The sequence below is a fragment of the Lissotriton vulgaris genome, chromosome 4_1 (genome assembly GCF_964263255.1).
Source record: "Lissotriton vulgaris chromosome 4_1, aLisVul1.2, whole genome shotgun sequence".
In the NCBI taxonomy this organism is placed as follows: domain Eukaryota; kingdom Metazoa; phylum Chordata; class Amphibia; order Caudata; family Salamandridae; genus Lissotriton; species Lissotriton vulgaris.
In genome coordinates, this window is record NC_141691.1 from 672,801,547 (window position 1) to 672,819,284 (window position 17,738).

At 41.3% G+C, this 17,738-nt stretch overlaps 1 protein-coding gene across 2 annotated transcripts in view; it reads left to right on the plus strand.

Annotated features, from left to right (window-relative positions):
• Nucleotides 1-17,738, plus strand: part of PPP4R1 (protein phosphatase 4 regulatory subunit 1) — a 604,307-nt gene that overhangs the window by 207,648 nt on the left and 378,921 nt on the right. The gene's annotated exons all lie outside the window — the stretch shown is intronic.

A 17,738-nucleotide genomic window follows, 5' to 3' on the forward strand; every position in this document is an offset into this window, starting at 1 on the left:
GCTGCTTATTAGGTCTCGCCTAGGCACTGCACATGCGCTTCTCTTGGAGATTACCTTTTGGAATCGATCTGCACTTTTAGCATACTCGTGCATGCTACGATATCCACCTTGTGGGGGCGAGTAGTGGCGCGCAGGGGCCATTTGTTAGTAATTAGTGTGGCCGTGCTTGTTGCTTTTGCTGGGTAAACTCTCCATTTGCTTATTGGTACTAACTGGTAATACAAGTGCCATGCTCACCCGTTAAAGAAACTATGAAGGAGAATATCTAGTTGGGGACTTAGAATCACCACAAAATTCTAGTCTTTAAGTTTGAATAAGGATCCTTGTACCTGCAATCACAAGCTGCCTCGTGGGTCTATACAGTTATGAGGCCTTTTCGATTAGTCCAGTGGCAGTCTGCATGTACAGAGCCACGGTAGGTATTTGTTTTATTTTACCACTCTTATATGATGGCCCTATTTAACACCTTCAGCGTGGCGCGAATTCTCGCGCTGTGCTGAAGGTCTCATGACGGAACGGTTCCGTCATGAGCACAGGCCAACCGACGCTCATGACGGAACCGGTCCGTCATGAGCATCGAAGGGGTTAATTAGTAACACAAACTGGATAAACAAGGACTACATGTGTACATTTGATTCCATGGATTGCTAAATCTTTAAGTGAAAGCTTAAGCTAACTGTACATATCCAACCTAGTTTCAGCATCACATAATTGCACACAGTGAATTCAATGCTAAGGATAAACTATTGCTTTTACTTTAAAAAAGACACGTTTAAAAAAAAATGCTGGTCTTACTGTGAAAATAATATCACTCACAAAAGCAAGCAGCGCATAACGCCTTTTGGAACCATGAAGTTTTATGAGATTTGAGCACTTTTAACATACAAGACCGAAATTCTTCTGTGCACAGATTACACCAAGAACGTATCTTTGTGATTGCAGTTCTTCATTCTGGGCACTCCTCCAGTCTTAATAGGATGCCTTCCCAAACCCTACTTGATGTTCTTCTGACTTACTTTGTCTCTCCATGAGCAACTCGCATAGATTGTTGCTGAATACAGCTTGAATGGGAACATGATATCATGATTACTTACTCTTCAGAATATGGAGACACCCAGTCATGTAGCCACAGCCACGATCATGCCGCTTACATTCAGAGGCACATAAAGGGCTGTATGAATGAGGGAGATAGTAGATTATTGTAAGGGACACATTAGGCTGGTGGATGTTTACCTTGCAATTCAATATCGAGACTGACTGGTAGGCATATGCTGTAACATTGTTTACTGACTAATCAGCAGCCTTTTCTTTCAATAGGAGCATCTTATAAGAGTTAAAAACGTCACGTTTTGTGGGGGAAAAACGACATTACCTAATGGAAGCTTAGTACTGTTGTGTTTTCTGGTAGACTGCTTAATCAGGACTCATTTTCTACTCGGCAACCTCATGTTGGTGACCATTTGCATACTATCACTGTTGTTTTTCCTGTACTCTCAAATTGAATAGTGGGTGTTTAATTTGGATGTTTATTGTTCTACTGGGAGTTATTATTCTCGTTCCCACTTCTCTCTCACTCGGAACTTAGGGGTCCAAATCGAAGGGGTACCCTAGGAACCTGAGGGGCAATTTTATACTACTTGGTAATAGATCTACACCAAAAGGCACTTAATTCACCACACTGTGAAATGAACAGACTACTCACCTTGAGCACCCTATGGGTTGTGGACAGCTGGCATTAGCTGCTGACTGTGAGATTAACCCCATTAGGGAGCTTGGTGAAAGTGAAATTAAATACATATTACTTTGATGGTGTCAGCCTGTTAGGGAAAAGACCCTTAAGTTTCCAATAAAGCATAGTTGTAGGGTTCGAATGACCTTTGAGTTTGTGCACACCCATGAACTTAGTTGAACAGTATTCACCATGACCTCTCCACTCACTAAACAAGCATTTGCAATGCAATAGGACTTGTATTTGCCCGAGTTTAAGCTATTCGAATTGTAAATGACAATGCCTTTTATTTGTTTTCAAAACCAACACATAGATAAAATATTTGTCATTTACAATGCTATTCGCTCAATGTCTCGCAAATGCGAGACCTATTGCATTGCAAAGGCTTGTTTACTTTGCGTACAAATGGAGAATGAGCTTGAACATAGCTGGTTGATCATTATGCAATTATGAATTCTTACTGATGGTGCAGGCTGTTTTAAGCTGGGAAAGCCTTAAAAAGTATTTACATTTTGAACAATATCCTTGTACTAATTTAGCCATTGCTTCTTTGGTAGCTAGAGGTACGCATACTTGAACCTGCTTTTTTTTCTTTTACTAAAGCATTTCTTTAGTCCTGGTAAAATTAAAGTAGAGCACATGCTTGCTGCAGTAGGAGTTATTGATATGAAGTTATTGGGCTGTGTAAGTAGAGGTTTGTGTAGAGTTCAGAGTATCCTTAAAGTTTTTTTTCCCTTTGTGAATAGTTATGTGATAATAGGGAGCAAAGCAGGCTTATACTTAGTTTATTTGCTGGGCTGTCCATGCTTCTTGACCGTGAGAAGTGTGGCCTCTTCACTACCAGTATCCATTTATAGAAATCCTTGAACCTAGACTTACAAGTAACAAAGTAGGCCTAGAAAGAAAGTGCAATAGATGCTGAGTGAGTTTCCGGCTGGATAGAACTGAATTATGCGGATTAGGTAAAAGTCAGTGCCCACTCTGATTTGAGTAAAATAAACACAGGTTGTTGGACAGGAAATGGTCTGGCTGTGGTGATATGTTGCTGTATCACTCTGTATATATCTGCATTGATGGCAGCAGAACAATCTTTTGACTCAATCTTTCTTTGAATCTTCCACTTGTTACAGCTCACTATCTGTTGCTTGTTCTGCCACTCATATGACCTCTTTGTGTATACACTCCCTCCCCGAGGGCGCTGGCATTCCAGGAAAATTTCGCCAGTTTTTTGTGTTTCCCCTTCTCCCCAGTTGTTATTTCACCTCCTAATGTGGTTTGTCACATCCGTCTGGTTTTTGCCCCTCCCCCTTGTTAGTTTGTGTGTCCCCCTTGCTGGCTCCTTTTATTCCCCCTAGCTCGTGGTGTATAATTGACTAATTGTTGACCCCCTCGAGCCCTGTACCAGGTTCCTCAGCTTTTTAGCCCCCTAACCTCATTCTTCGTTTCCTCATGACCAGCTCCTACAAAAATCTGATTGTCTTCAACATCTGCCTTGCTTTAATCAACAAAAAAAATCCAATACGCCATGTCCAGTTATTCAACAATTTGAGACTGTACCTCCCCCTCACTACATTTTGAATTATAACGGATATTTGTGTCAACAGCTTTCTGTCAGGCTAACTCTTCTGCAGACAAACCCAACAAGCATTTGCAGTGCAATAGGTATCGCATTAGGAAAGTTTGAGCTATCGGTATTGTAAATGACACATTTTTTATTTATGTGTTGGTTTTAAAAATAGCGAAATTAATAGCTTTGTCATTTACAATGCCAATAGTTATAACTTTCGCAAATGTGACACCTATAGCATTTGTAATGCAATGTGTTGCATTTACGTGACTTAATGTATTGATATTACAAATAACAATGGCTTTTATTTTTTTTAATAATGAATACTTAAATAAAAGTTATTGTAATGTATAATGGCAATAACTTAAACTTTTGTAAATAACTTTTGTGAAGATTATGTTCAGTGTATTTTATTGTGACGAAAATCCAAGAACAGAAGTTAAATATTAACATCTTTTTGTGACATTTGTAATAAAGCTTGAAACATTGAGAGAACATATTTGAACCAGTTGTTGTTGAATGGTTGCACAGATTGATGCTGAGGTGGTGCTGAGTGATGTTGTGGTGGCGACGAGTGATGCTGTGGCATTCCGTGATGCTGTGGTAGCGCATAGTGATGTTTTGGTGCCCCTGAGTGAGGCTGTGGTGGTGCTGAGTGAGGCTGTGGTGGTGCTGAGTGAGGCTGTGGTGGTGCTGAGTGAGGCTGTGGTGGTGCTGAGTGAGGCTGTGTTGGTGCTGAGTGAGGCTGTGTTGGTGCTGAGTGAGGCTGTGTTGGTGCTGAGTGAGGCTGTGGTGGTGCTGAGTGAGGCTGTGGTGGTGCTGAGTGAGGCTGTGGTGGTGCTGAGTGAGGCTGTGGTGGTGCTGAGTGAGGCTGTGGTGGTGCTGAGTGAGGCTGTGGTGGTGCTGAGTGAGGCTGTGGTGGTGCTGAGTGAGGCTGTGGTGGTGCTGAGTGAGGCTGTGGTGGCGATAGATGGAGTGGTGGCGGTAGATGGAGTGGTGGCGGTAGATGGAGTGGTGGCGATAGATGGAGTGGTGGCGCTAGATGGAGTGGTGGCGCTAGATGGAGTGGTGGCGCTAGATGGAGTGGTGGCGATAGATGGAGGGAGGGCGATAGATGGAGGGAGGGCGACGGACGGATGGATGGATGGGTGGAGAGAGGGAGGGAGGGCGACGGACGGATGGATGGATGGATGGGTGGAGAGGGAGGGAGGGCGACGGATGGATGGGTGGAGAGAGAGAGGGAGGGAGGGCGACGGATGGATTCAGGGATGGACGGACGGATGGATTCAGGGATGGACGGATGGATGGAGAGAGAGAGAGAGACGGATGGATGGAGAGAGAGAGAGAGAGAGAGAGAGACGGACGGACGGAGAGAGAGAGAGAGAGAGAGACGGACGGATGGATGGAGAGAGAGAGAGAGACGGATGGATGGAGAGAGAGAGAGAGAGAGACGGATGGATGGAGAGAGAGAGAGAGAGAGAGAGAGAGACGGATGGATGGAGAGAGAGAGAGAGAGAGAGACGGATGGATGGAGAGAGAGAGAGAGAGACGGATGGATGGAGAGGGAGGGAGGGAGACGGATGGATGGAGAGGGAGGGAGGGAGGGAGACGGATGGACAGATGGATGGAGAGAGGGAGGGAGGGCGACGGATGAACAGATGGATGGAGAGAGGGAGGGAGGGCGATGGAGGGAGGGAGGGCAATGGATGGATGGAGGGAGGGCAATGGATGGATGGAACGAGGGAGGGCAATGGATGGATGGATGGATGGATGGAGGGAGGGCAATGGATGGATGGATGGAGGGAGGGAGGGCGATGGAGGGAGGGAGGGCAATGGATGGATGGATGGAGGGAGGGCAATGGATGGAGGGAGGGAGGGCAATGGATGGATGGAGGGAGGGAGGGAGGGAGGGCAATGGATGGATGGAGGGAGGGCAATGGATGGATGGAGGGAGGGCAATGGATGGATGGAGGGAGGGCAATGGATGGAGGGAGGGCAATGGATGGAGGGAGGGCAATGGATGGATGGATGGAGGGAGGGCAATGGATGGATGGAGGGAGGGCAATGGATGGATGGATGGAGGGAGGGCAATGGATGGATGGATGGAGGGAGGGCAATGGATGGATGGATGGAGGGAGGGCAATGGATGGATGGAGGGAGGGCAATGGATGGATGGAGGGAGGGCAATGGATAGAGGGAGGGAGGGCGATGGAGGGAGGGCGATGGAGGGAGGGCGGGCGAGGGAGGGAGGGAGGGAGGGCGGGCGAGGGAGGGAGGGAGGGAGGGCGAGGGAGGGAGGGAGGGATGGAGGGCGATGGATGGATGGATGGATGGAGGGAGGGCAATGGATAGAGGGAGGGAGGGCGATGGAGGGAGGGCGGGCGAGGGAGGGAGGGCGAGGGAGGGAGGGAGGGATGGAGGGCGATGGATGGATGGAGGCAGGGAGGGCGACGGATGGATGGAGGGCGACGGATGGATGGAGGCAGGGAGGGCGACGGATGGATGGAGGCAGGGAGGGCGACGGACGGATAGATGGATGGAGGCAGGGAGGTCGACGGATGGATGGATGGATGGGGGGCAACGGATGGATGGATGGATGGAGGGCGATGGATGGATGGAGGGCAACGGATGGATGGATGGATGGAGGGCGATGGATGGATGGAGGGCAACGGATGGATGGATGGAGGGAGGGGGGAGGGAGGGAGGGCGACGGACGGACGGACGGATGGATGGATGGATGGATGGATGGAGGGAAGGAGGGCGACAGATGGAGGGTGCCCAAGCGGATTTTGACACAGCACTATCTTCGCTGGCATTCTCATGGAGTCGCCAATAACATGGGCGTTCAGTTTGGTTGAAGTTGGATGCCACTGACAAGATTCCATTAAGTTTTTAGGATGCCCTGTGTCCTCACGCGTCAGTGCCAATACATAACGCTCAAGTAAACTGTGAGTCTTGAAGATAACCGCACAATAATATAGCGGTCGAAACGCTGTTGATGCTTTTTGTGGCCAAGATTGAATCAAGGACACATTATTTGTTTGTGTTGTTCCTTTACCGTAATATGTAATGGTTTCGTTTGCCACATGTCTGGTTTGTGATTTGTTTTTTTGTACAGCAGCACTTTTGTCTTGAGGGTAATTGTTTTTAGAAAAAAATTATTTCCTAATATGTATAATAAATAATGTTTTTGTGATATTTGAAATATTGTTTGAAGGGCTTCTTCAATTACTGTCTTATTTCTCATTGACTAACTGTTTTTCTCTATTGTTTGTAAACCGATAGTTAATGTGTTGGATCATATATAGTTTTTTGTGTGATCCCTTCCCTGAACCTACTGTTATGTGTATTAATTGACTGTCCCGGGTTCGGGTTGTTGGATAGCCCCTGTGGTTGTTAATGTGTAATTATGTGTCACTGAGTGGTATTTGGAGTGTATGTTGCGTTGAGCGCAGTGGTAATTATGTAGCATATAATTATGTTGCACTGAGTGATATTGTGTGGAGTGTATGTCGTATTCAGTAGAGTGGTATTGTTTGTAGTGTATGTTGCATTGAGTGCAGTGTAATTATGTAGCGGTATGCAGACAAAATATCGATTTAAATATCCATATACAATAATATCGAAGGTACATAATATAGAAGGTAAGTAATATCGATAGATTTAATATCGATATTAGTAATATCGAAGTGTTAAATATCGATGTTAGTAATATCGATGTTACTAATATCGATTTTTATATTATTTTTGTGTGTATTATGTATTTATAATGTTTTTAATTTATTTTTATGTAATTTTGTATTTTAGTACTGTGGCGGGTTGTGGGTTTATAGGGGAATAGGGTGGGAAGTAATTTAATTATGTTAAAATAATTAGTAGGAATTATAAATTAATTTGAATTAATTGGTAATTATTTTTAATTAATTGGTAATTAATTTTAAGTAATTGATAATTATGTTCTGTAGCGGATTATGGGTTTATTGGGGAATAGGGTGGGAAGTAATTTAATTATGTTAAATTAATTATTAGTAGGAATTATAAATTATTTTAATTAATTGGTAATTATGTTTAATTAATTGGTAATTAATTTTAATTAATTGATTAATTGATAATTATGTTCTGTAGCGGGTTGTGGGTTTATAGGGGAATAGGGTGGGAAGTAATGTAATTATGTTAAATTAATTATTAATTAGTAGGAATTATAAATTAATTTTAATTAATTGGTAATTATTTTTAATTAATTGATGTATTTTAATTAATTGATGATTAATTTCTGTAGCGGATTGTGGGTTTATAGGGGAATAGGGTGGGAAGTAATTTAAATGTAATTAAGGAAAAATGTGTTTTAATAAATTGTTTTGTTAATTATATAATTGTTAAATATTAATTGGTAATTAAATATTATTAAATGGTATTTTTAATATTTTTTTATTTAAATATATTTTGCTAATCATGTTTTTAATAATTATGTATTGGTATTTATAAATGGTTTATATTTATTTATTTAAGTTTTTTATTATTTAAAAAAAGACATTTATTTATAAGTATGTTATTTTTACCCCTACGCTATCCAACACTTTCCCTACTGTTGCACTCTGGAGTGGGAATAGTAATTGTTACCCCTACGCTATCCAACACTTTCCCTACTGTTGCACTCTCTGGAGTGGGAATAGGAATTTGTACCCGTACGCTATCCAAAATGTATTTAATTATTTTTATTTGTTTTATATTTTTATTAATTGTTATATTATTATTGGATGTATATACATTTATTTGTAATTTATTATATTTTCATTTATTTATAAGTTATTAAAATAATTTATTAGAGGTATTATTAATGAAGTATATACTATGCATTATCTTTATTATTAGTTTTTAGTACATTATTAGTTTTTAGTACATTATTAGTTTTAAATATTATAATATTTATTTAACTGTTTATTAATTTTATAAGTATTATTTTTGTTAATATTCCATGTTTTTTAATTTAAAAAACGATATCTAAAAAAAACGATATTTTTGACATCAATATTATTTTTTCGATATTTTTGTACTTGCCTTGTTAGAGATAGGATCTCAATATTTTTGTTGCGATATTTTGGTAGGTAGATATTTTTGTAGTAGATATTTTGTCATAGATTCTATGTAGCATATAATTATGTGCACTGAGTGTGTGGGTGCAGTGTGTGTGTGTGTGGGTGCAGTGTGTGTGTGTGTGTGGGTGCAGTGTGTGTGTGTGTGTGGGTGCAGTGTGTGTGTGTGTGGGTGCAGTGTGTGTGTGTGTGGGTGCAGTGTGTGTGTGTGTGTGTGTAGTGTGTGTGTGTGTGTGGGTGCAGTGTGTGTGAGGGTGCAGTGTGGGTGTGGGTGTGGGTGTGTGTGTGTGTGTGTGTGTGCAGTGTGTGTGAGGGTGCAGTGTGTGTGTGGGTGCAGTGTGTGTGTGGGTGCAGTGTGTGTGTGGGTGCAGTGTGTGTGTGGGTGCAGTGTGTGTGTGGGTGCAGTGTGTGTGAGGGTGCAGTGTGTGTGTGTGTGTGTGTGTGTGTGTGTGTGTGAGGGTGCAGTGTGTGTGTGAGGGTGCAGAGTGTGTGTATCCTAAAGTAGTGTCTATCCTAAAGTAGTGTGTGGGCGCAGTGTGTGCATCCTAAAGTCGTGTGTGGGTGCAGTGTGTGTATCCTAAAGTTGTGTGTGGGCGCAGTGTGTGTATACTAAAGTAGAGTATGGGCGCAGTGTGTAAGAGCGCAGTGTGTGTATCCTAAAGTTGTGTGTGGGCGCAGTGTGTGTATACTAAAGTAGAGTATGGGCGCAGTGTGTAAGAGCGCAGTGTGTGTATCCTAAAGTAGAGTGTGGGCGCAGTGTGTGTATCCTAAAGTAGAGTATGGGCGCAGTGTGTGAGGGCGCAGTGTGTGTATCCTAAAGTAGAGTGTGGGCACAGTGTGTGAGGGCACAGTGCGTGTATCCTAAAGTAGAGTGTGGGCGCAGTGTGTGTAAGATGGAAAGACAAGTTGTACTAAAAAATATATAGTTCCATAAACATTGGGGCAAAAAGTGATCACCCCCCTCATTGCATGGGTGCTGTGCACTTTTCTCGGATATTTCCAGAGCTCGAGCCCTGTTGGGCCAGAAGAATACAAGCTACAGCATGTGTCCGAAGTCAGCAAACCCATTGGTTGGAAGCCTGCGTATACATCACAAATAACCACACCCCGACCCACCCACAAGGTACCTGGGAAGGGGTGGGCTCAGTGGGCACTTGTTTGCTTTCTTCCATCTAGCACCACTGTGTAATTATGAGATAAAGTTGGCAGGGGGAGGGATAACTTAGGACAGAGTTAAGCGAATGCTAAAGACGAGTTATAAGATTTAATGTTTGTAAAGCCTCGCCAGCAGGGACCCTATGCAGCACTCGGAGCTCACCTGCGCACCAATTAAAGAAATTCGGTATTGTACAGCACAAAAGACCCCAAGGGGAAAGGAACGTTTTACAGGACGTGGAAATAGAAATACAAAGTACGAAAATAAACAGAAATGCAAAACCACTGGGAGGGCATGAATATATTAAAAGACACTGCTGGTGAAACAACTGAAGAAAAATATGCCCAACAAGTACAGGTGTTTGGACTTGGAACAGCTGGTGAGCATCAGAGAGCGCTCTAGCTGAACAGGAAAGAAACGACAGAAATAACCAGCCCAACAGTCGAAAAACTGTGCACGAGTTTCCATAAGAGCAACGCCCCCTTTCAAAAACGCATCATCACGTGACAAATACGTCACGTAAATTGCTTCCTATTTCTGTGCAGTTTAGGTAAAAGGGGATTGGCCGTCGTACTCTTATCCAAGAGAGGCAGATTATCTGCATAGCTATGCGGACAGTTGAAAGAGGGGTTTTGTTCAAGGAGCTGCAAAGCGGCGTGGCTGTCTTCAGAACGAGCTGGTGGTCTTGGCGGACTCAGTGGGCTAGGCTGGGGCGGGGGGAGGGAGCTAAAGGAAGGCTGGCAGGAAGTCAGTCACATGGGCAAGGTCACCAGAGGAAGCAACGTTTTTACTTAAAACAATAGAGAATCACCAATGAGTTTTCCAGCAAGGACATTTGCAGTGGAGTGCAATAAATAGAAAAAAGAAATAACAAGCTGTCTGCATTGCGGGGGCGGGGGAGCGGAGCCTGTGAGATCAAAGGAAAGGCCAGCGAGCGAGCATATGGAGAGTGAGGGGGTGTGCAGCCTGGTAACCTGAAGTGGCAGCAGAGGCGGCCGCGCCCACGAGCGCCTGGTTGTGGTCACATGTACTGTTCCCGATCCGCAGTTTGGGTAGACTTTTGAAAGCCTTACTATAATCTCGTCAAACAAGCACTGCTAAAACAATGCCGTAGGCGAGACCTAAAAGCCAAACCCTACTGAGTCAAATCCTCTTCCTCAAACTCTGAATTCGTTTTACTAACCTTAACAAAAGAAAAAGCAAATCTTACTAATTGTTCTTGAAAAAGTGCAGTATTTGAGGAGATGTTACATTGTAGATGATTTATTTGTCACTTTGAGCATGTTAAACATGGTATATTCCGTTAAAGGAAAAATAAACCAGCATGCTCAAAACAGGAGGTCAGTGCGGGCTTTGAGTTGAGCACTCCTTGTTTTGGTTTCATTAGATCTGCACTCTGACTCACAGGAACAAGGCACTATTTAATATTTTTTCTTCAAAAGTGTGATGTTCTGTACCTTATTCAGAAGTGAATGTTTTGCTGACAACCGGGACTCTTCGAGCTGATAGGCTTGAAAACAGATTGTTTAGATCATTTATTTACAGCTTTCAATTCTTGCAAGCCTATGGTCAATAGCTCTCGAAAACCTACATTAAGCAAACAGTAAAGTTTAGGAAGGACATTTTGAATAAGAATGTTGACTTCGTAGTAGAAGCCCATTGTGATATTGTGACTTAAAAGTCACTGTGAAAACGGATACCTGCCCTTGTTTCTGCAAATGCCGGAAGTAATTAACCTCATTTAATACAAATTCCACATTTAACCACTCGGCACAGTGCTTCGTGAATAGAAGTCCGAATGCGTAATGCTAATTAATCTCTGTAAGTGCAAAGAACCGCAGTGTTTTTGCGGCAATCATTTTCCTGCTCCAATTATGTGTTTTATATGCTGACATTTATGTAATAATACAAGCTGGTCTTTAATGGTTATGAACAGAACTCATTGTTTCAATTTTGAATTCAATTTGCAAATAAATCGGCTATGTGAGCGGATGTGTCAAAGAAGAATACAGTCCTTTTCCAGACCTGAAGTGCAGTATCACAACCAGTGTTTTTTTTAGGTCTCTATTTTGGATTGCTTTCTTTGTAGTTGATATTGTTAAAATACTTCGAATGAGTGATCTCACTGACATGTCTTTTGCAGAAGGTTGCAAGACTCATCCTCCATCTCAGAACCACTGCACACTTATCAAGTAATTATCCATGAACACGCACGACTCCTTCTCACCACCACCTCCTCCTCCTCCTCCTCATAATGATTCTTCACAAATGACCTACAGACTTGCTGATCACACTCATTACGAGTTTGGTGGACATACTTTAGTTGGCTCTTTATTGGGACTGCTCAATGAATATACCCCCTTTATATAGGTTAGAAGGTGGCACTAGCAGATATCCTATTCATTGCCCCTTCATTCAAGAAAAGCTATAACATGCATAACCCAATATGCACCCTATTACTCCAGTCAATGGCAAAAGGTCAGGAAATTGGCAAAGTTGGGCTATACAAAATAATCCACCTTGGTTTTGTGTGGTATTGTCTGCCATTCAGCTGTTAGTTTGAGTTTACAGATGTTAAGCCCTTCCTTTCTAAATGTTAAAGTTTGTTAAATATGTTTTGAATATAAATGTTATATTGAAAGAATACTACCACCACATTTTCTAACTTTTTGTAGCCACCTAAATGGGCAGTTGCCTCGGGGTTGGGTAACATTTGAGCCTGCCTTTTTAAAATAAGTACAATATTGCAATCAAATTATGTTTGAACCTTAAAAACCGTCCCCTCTCAATAACTTAACCGTTTTCGTTGAGTGTGCCAACTTCCTGCCTGAGCCAAGCCTGAATATCTATATTTTCAATCTTTCCAAGGAATTTCCACATAGGCGCCAGTTAATAGATTTTACCTGCATGCATTTGAGTCAGGATGGTTTCTTAAGTTGCGGACTATATTAGAAAAGGGTATGAGAGGGTACTAAATCAGGATGTATGAACATTAGGCTAGGATATATAAGTGTTTATTTGTTGAAAATGCACCTAAAAAGGGATTGTATGTGCCTAGGTCGTAGTCTCATTCAGGTGATGGAATTTTTTTTTTTTTTTTAAAACGTAACAAAAACTGAGCAAATGTGTTAATTTTCAGTAAATAACGTTGTCCAAATAACTTTTTAGTGATAATAACAAGGATGAAATGCAAGAAACTAAACAGCTAGTTGGCATAGCTGCACAGTGTAACCTCCACTGTCTCTTTAAGACTCTGGGGCTGATTTGCCTCCACAGTGTATTGGGAGGTTTGTCGTTTACCTGATTTGAGTTAGAATTTCACTTTAGGCTCGGCCCATTTTTCAGTTATTTTGACTATTTACTTTAAGCCTTTTAAAAGGTACATCTTTTGAAGTCCTTAATTATTTTTCTCCAGAATAATTTGCTCAGCCCTATAATTTCTTCATCCTTTATGAAGTGCAATTTCTCTTAAAGAAAATTCTGAAATCCTGTGCATGCCTTTTGTGGTTTGCATTCCTGACCATGTCTGTCCATTACCCATATTGAAAAACAATGTTCGGGGGGGGGGGGGGGGCGTTGAAAGACCGAGAAGGAAACTGTCTTGCAGGTAGTGAACCTTTTAGTGGGACCTGCTCATTCTCTACTATAGGATTTCAACTTTCTAAAAGGCAAAAGGCATCTGTAGCTGCTATTTTCGTGCTTTCTATATTACCTAAAGAGCCACACCTTAGGGAGGTTTAAGAAAATAGAAGCATGAAAAGTGTTCCTATCCTTAAAGATCTGTGCTGACAGCTCAATGTTTGATATTAAGACATTAGACACCTATGTGTGCGAACCTGAAGTAGCAGACATTGTCACTTACTTTAAAAAGGAATGCTGTGAATCACCTTGAAGAGTGGTTATACCTCACTAAGAACATCAACATTGTTGGGCTTCAGCTACTCCCCAAAGCTAGTGCTGCTTCTCTGGTCCAATCAGGAAGCAACTACAAGTGGAAGATCTTAAAGACCTCAACTTTGAGAAGGTGCATCATATGCAAACACCCTGTGCTGTATACAATTTCAGATAGAGATCTCATGCAGTACTCAAGGCTTCCAAGTGGTTCATTTGGCCTCTCATGGAGCACCTCATACACTAAAAAGAAGGAGCACCTCTGAAGCCTCGTGACAATTACATTTTGCTAGTGGATGACATTTCTGTAAAAGAGAAGTATTTGGTTCTAAATTATCCTTTATTTATAATGAAAAAGAAATGTAGATGCCGTGATATGAAAGAGTTGAGTCATCAAGAGAGCTATATCATTTTTTTGATGGCTTGAAGTTCCAGCCTTTGGCAGTAAGTCGTTTTCATGTGTTGTAAAAAAACGTTCCCCCCCACCCCCCGTGATCCTTCTGGGTGATCCCTGGGTCTCCCCCCCCCCTTATAGCTCCCACAAACAAATTTTCTGTCTCTTGAATGCAGTCATGATATCCATGGCACATATATGGAAACCAGACATTACTCCACCTTGGGCGAATGGATGGGTGTAAGATTTAGAACATTTATGCTATCCAAAATTCATCCATTATATACAATAAGCAATCCCATTTTTCACACCGCCTAGAAAGTGTTTAAAACTGACATGAAAAGAGATCGTGCCTACGACTCACTCATCATCTCTCCACCAGAACATATATGCACAGCACGCCTTCAGACAGTATCTCCATCTGCCTCGGAAGTTTCAAACTGTAAATGATTTGAATATAGAGAATTATATCTAATTAAAGTTAATGACAACAGCACGAAAAGTGCTGGTACGCAGCACTTTCATTATGTGGAACAATGTTGCTGTAAGAATGTGTGTAATTTGTTTTGTTTTTTACCAGTGTTATCAATGTACCTCTTGTGCAGACCAAAAATGTACAAATAGTGTATTGAAAAGAAAAACAAAAAAGTGTTACCAGGGTTTCTCATGGGGGAAAGTTTAGCCTAGGAAACTCTAGAGTATGCAGGTTTTCCTCTAAGCACATCAGTTCAGTTTTCAGGAAGCACATAAGTACAGCCTTGACATCCTCATGTTCCTGCACCCTAAGAGCTCCTTGTCCCTTATAAGTACCCTGTGGGGGAGGCAACAGGTGTGTGTCTGCTTTCTGCGACCCTCCCTCCCTCCTCCATCCTCTCTGTAGTAAAGGAAGTAACAGAGTCCACTGTATAGATAGGTTCCTTTATTGTAAGTTCCTTCCAAGATATTAGGTACAGAAGTAAGATAGATAAAACCCCACCAGGAGCCAGCTCTCATCAGCTCAGCCTGAGTAGATCAACTGACGTTAAGAGCCAGAGAGTCACCCCAGGCATTCTATGATTGTCATCAACATTCTAATCAGTAGAGCACCACAGAGAAGTAGTTTCCTACACATCCTCTATCCTTAGAGAATGAGAAAAGAAAGAAGAAAACATAGACAAAGATACCTCAAGTGTGACATTTGCATAAAAGTACAAAAATGAGGTACACAAATAAATAATGTACAACAAGTACTGCATGAGGTATGATTAGCATGAACAGAAATACTATAATCATAAGTATGAGCAGAAATAGAATAACATGCTAAATTGTAGATGGAAAGAAACCACTAAATGCTACTATATGCCACATCCCCTTCCCTTAGAGTAAAAGCATGGCATAGATGAATAAAGTTAGACAAGAGAGAGAGTTTTCCCAAACAAACCCAGAAAGGACTGGGAAATATAGCAACAAAAGGGGGAATTGGTTCCTTTCTGTGGTTCCTAAATCAAAGCACGGGATACTTAATAAGATTTGACACCAAAAACTTTTCTAACCTCAATGATGTGTATCCTAATTTGTCCCACAATTATTACATAAACATATTATTCTTAAAATTCATATTTATTAAAAAGCTTGAGATAGCAGCATGGTATAGGTAACAGTTTTACATATAAGCAACATATAAAAAACACAATCACATTGCATTAAAGTTCAACACATTTACATATAAACAATGATCAAAAGTAGCCAAATTGTCGACGCGTTTCGGTGTTTAAGGTAGATGGTACACCTTCCTCAGGACTACAGTAAATTCTTCAATCTAAAAAGTATATGGAACAATCAATTAGTGTACATTCAGAGAGGATTTTAATTTACAGAAAGTTTTTTTAAAGAATTTGTGGTGTCTAAAATAAATCAATTCTTACATAATACGCAGTATTCAATGTGCGATGACAGCATAAATCCTGGGGATAGATAAGTCTTATCCACTGTTATAATTCGATTTCTTCCCTTTAAGTGACCTGTGTGCACACAATGATTTGGTGTACAATTAGTTTATTCATTTGAAGCACCGAGCTATCAGCAAGCCCTTTACAAGACTAGAAACATACAAGCTTACTTTGTACTTAATAGTTGGGGCGTTGGTTATCCTTCTTTGTATCAATTTTAGAAGGCTCAGGATATTCATAAGATGGGGCGTCCTTCCGTTCCTCACCCTTGTTTTAACCTGATGTAAACGAAGTGCTTCTTTTTTGTATTTGAAGCAGGTTCCTTTTATCTAAACAGACAAAACGTGTGGAGTACAGTCGTTACACATTACTGTCTCCTCCATTTTATATTGGAAACACTATTGATAAGTTATTCAAGATGCACTGAGTTACATCGAAAAATTAATGCAAATTTAATTCGGAATAAAGTATGTTTTACAAAAAAGCACAGTGAAATTCAGGTTTATTTTATTTGGAACAAAAGCATGTTAACATTGTTCCAAAAGTACTTAGGGAATAAAGTATGTTTTTAAAAAAAAGCATAGTGGAATTCAAATTTATTTTATTTGGAACAAAAGCATGTTAACATTGTTCCAAAAGTACTCAGGGATTGATTGGTCAGTCAGATTTCCACAGCAACTAACTTACTACACCTGTGCCGATCATTTAGAATGAGCGCATTTTGTCCGCCATTTTAGTAGTTTTTCCTTGTGCGTGTAAATGCCTACACAAGAGGAAGGACTAATCCATGAAGGGGACTGTTTCCAAAGCGGAATTCAGATGTGTTAGTTAATCAAACTACTCCGCCACACCATATAAAAAGATCCGTCCCGTCCAGCTCACTATCTGACGCTGGAGACCGGGTTACCAGGGAGGCGGCGTGTGGCTGTAATTACGGAGGTAAGAAACCTAGGCAGAACGAGCGCGCTGCTTCTTAACGTCTCTCTGATATGAGAGGTTATGACCGACTCGGCAGAAACCCCCTTTGATGTTTCATTGTTTTCCGAGCTGGGATAAATTTGCACCACAACGCAGCTGTGGAAATCTATCTGTGGACTTATCTATCCCCAGGATTTATGCTGTCATCGCACATTGAATACTGCGTATTATGTAAGAATTGATTTATTTTAGACACCACAAATTCTTTAAAAAAACTTTCTGTAAATTAAAATCCTCTCTGAATGTACACTAATTGATTGTTCCATATACTTTTTAGATTGAAGAATTTACTGTAGTCCTGAGGAAGGTGTACCATCTACCTTAAACACCGAAACGCGTCGACAATTTGGCTACTTTTAATCATTGTTTATATGTGTTGAACTTTAATGCAATGTGATTGTGTTTTTTATATGTTGCTTATATGTAAAACTGTTACCTATACCATGCTGCTATCTCAAGCTTTTTAATAAATATGAATTTTAAGAATAATATGTTTATGTAATAATTGTGGGACAAATTAGGATACACATCATTGAGGTTAGAAAAGTTTTTGGTGTCAAATCTTATTAAGTATCCCGTGCTTTGATTTAGGAACCACAGAAAGGAACCAATTCCCCCTTTTGTTGCTATAGATGAATAAAGAGCAGAGTAGCAAAGAAAAATGGTCACGCTCCCAACTGGGTATACCAGAGAGAAAACACCCTGAAAAACAAAGGCGAGCGTAGACACAGACCCTTTACAAGCTCCCCTAACAAAACAATCTGACAGAGAAAAATAAAAACTCCTCACCCAAAGTCCCACCGACATGAAACCCTTGGCCACGAATCTCCGGCAGGTAGACTCTGACGGAAGCAGAGTGTCGAAAAGCAACGATGTTAAACAATCTCCACCAAAAATAGGGAACACAGGGTACGAATACTTAAAAATCACAACCTCCCCAAAGTAGGGTACACCGCAGGAAAATCAACCTGGGAACTGAAATAGGGCATTGACTACCCACAA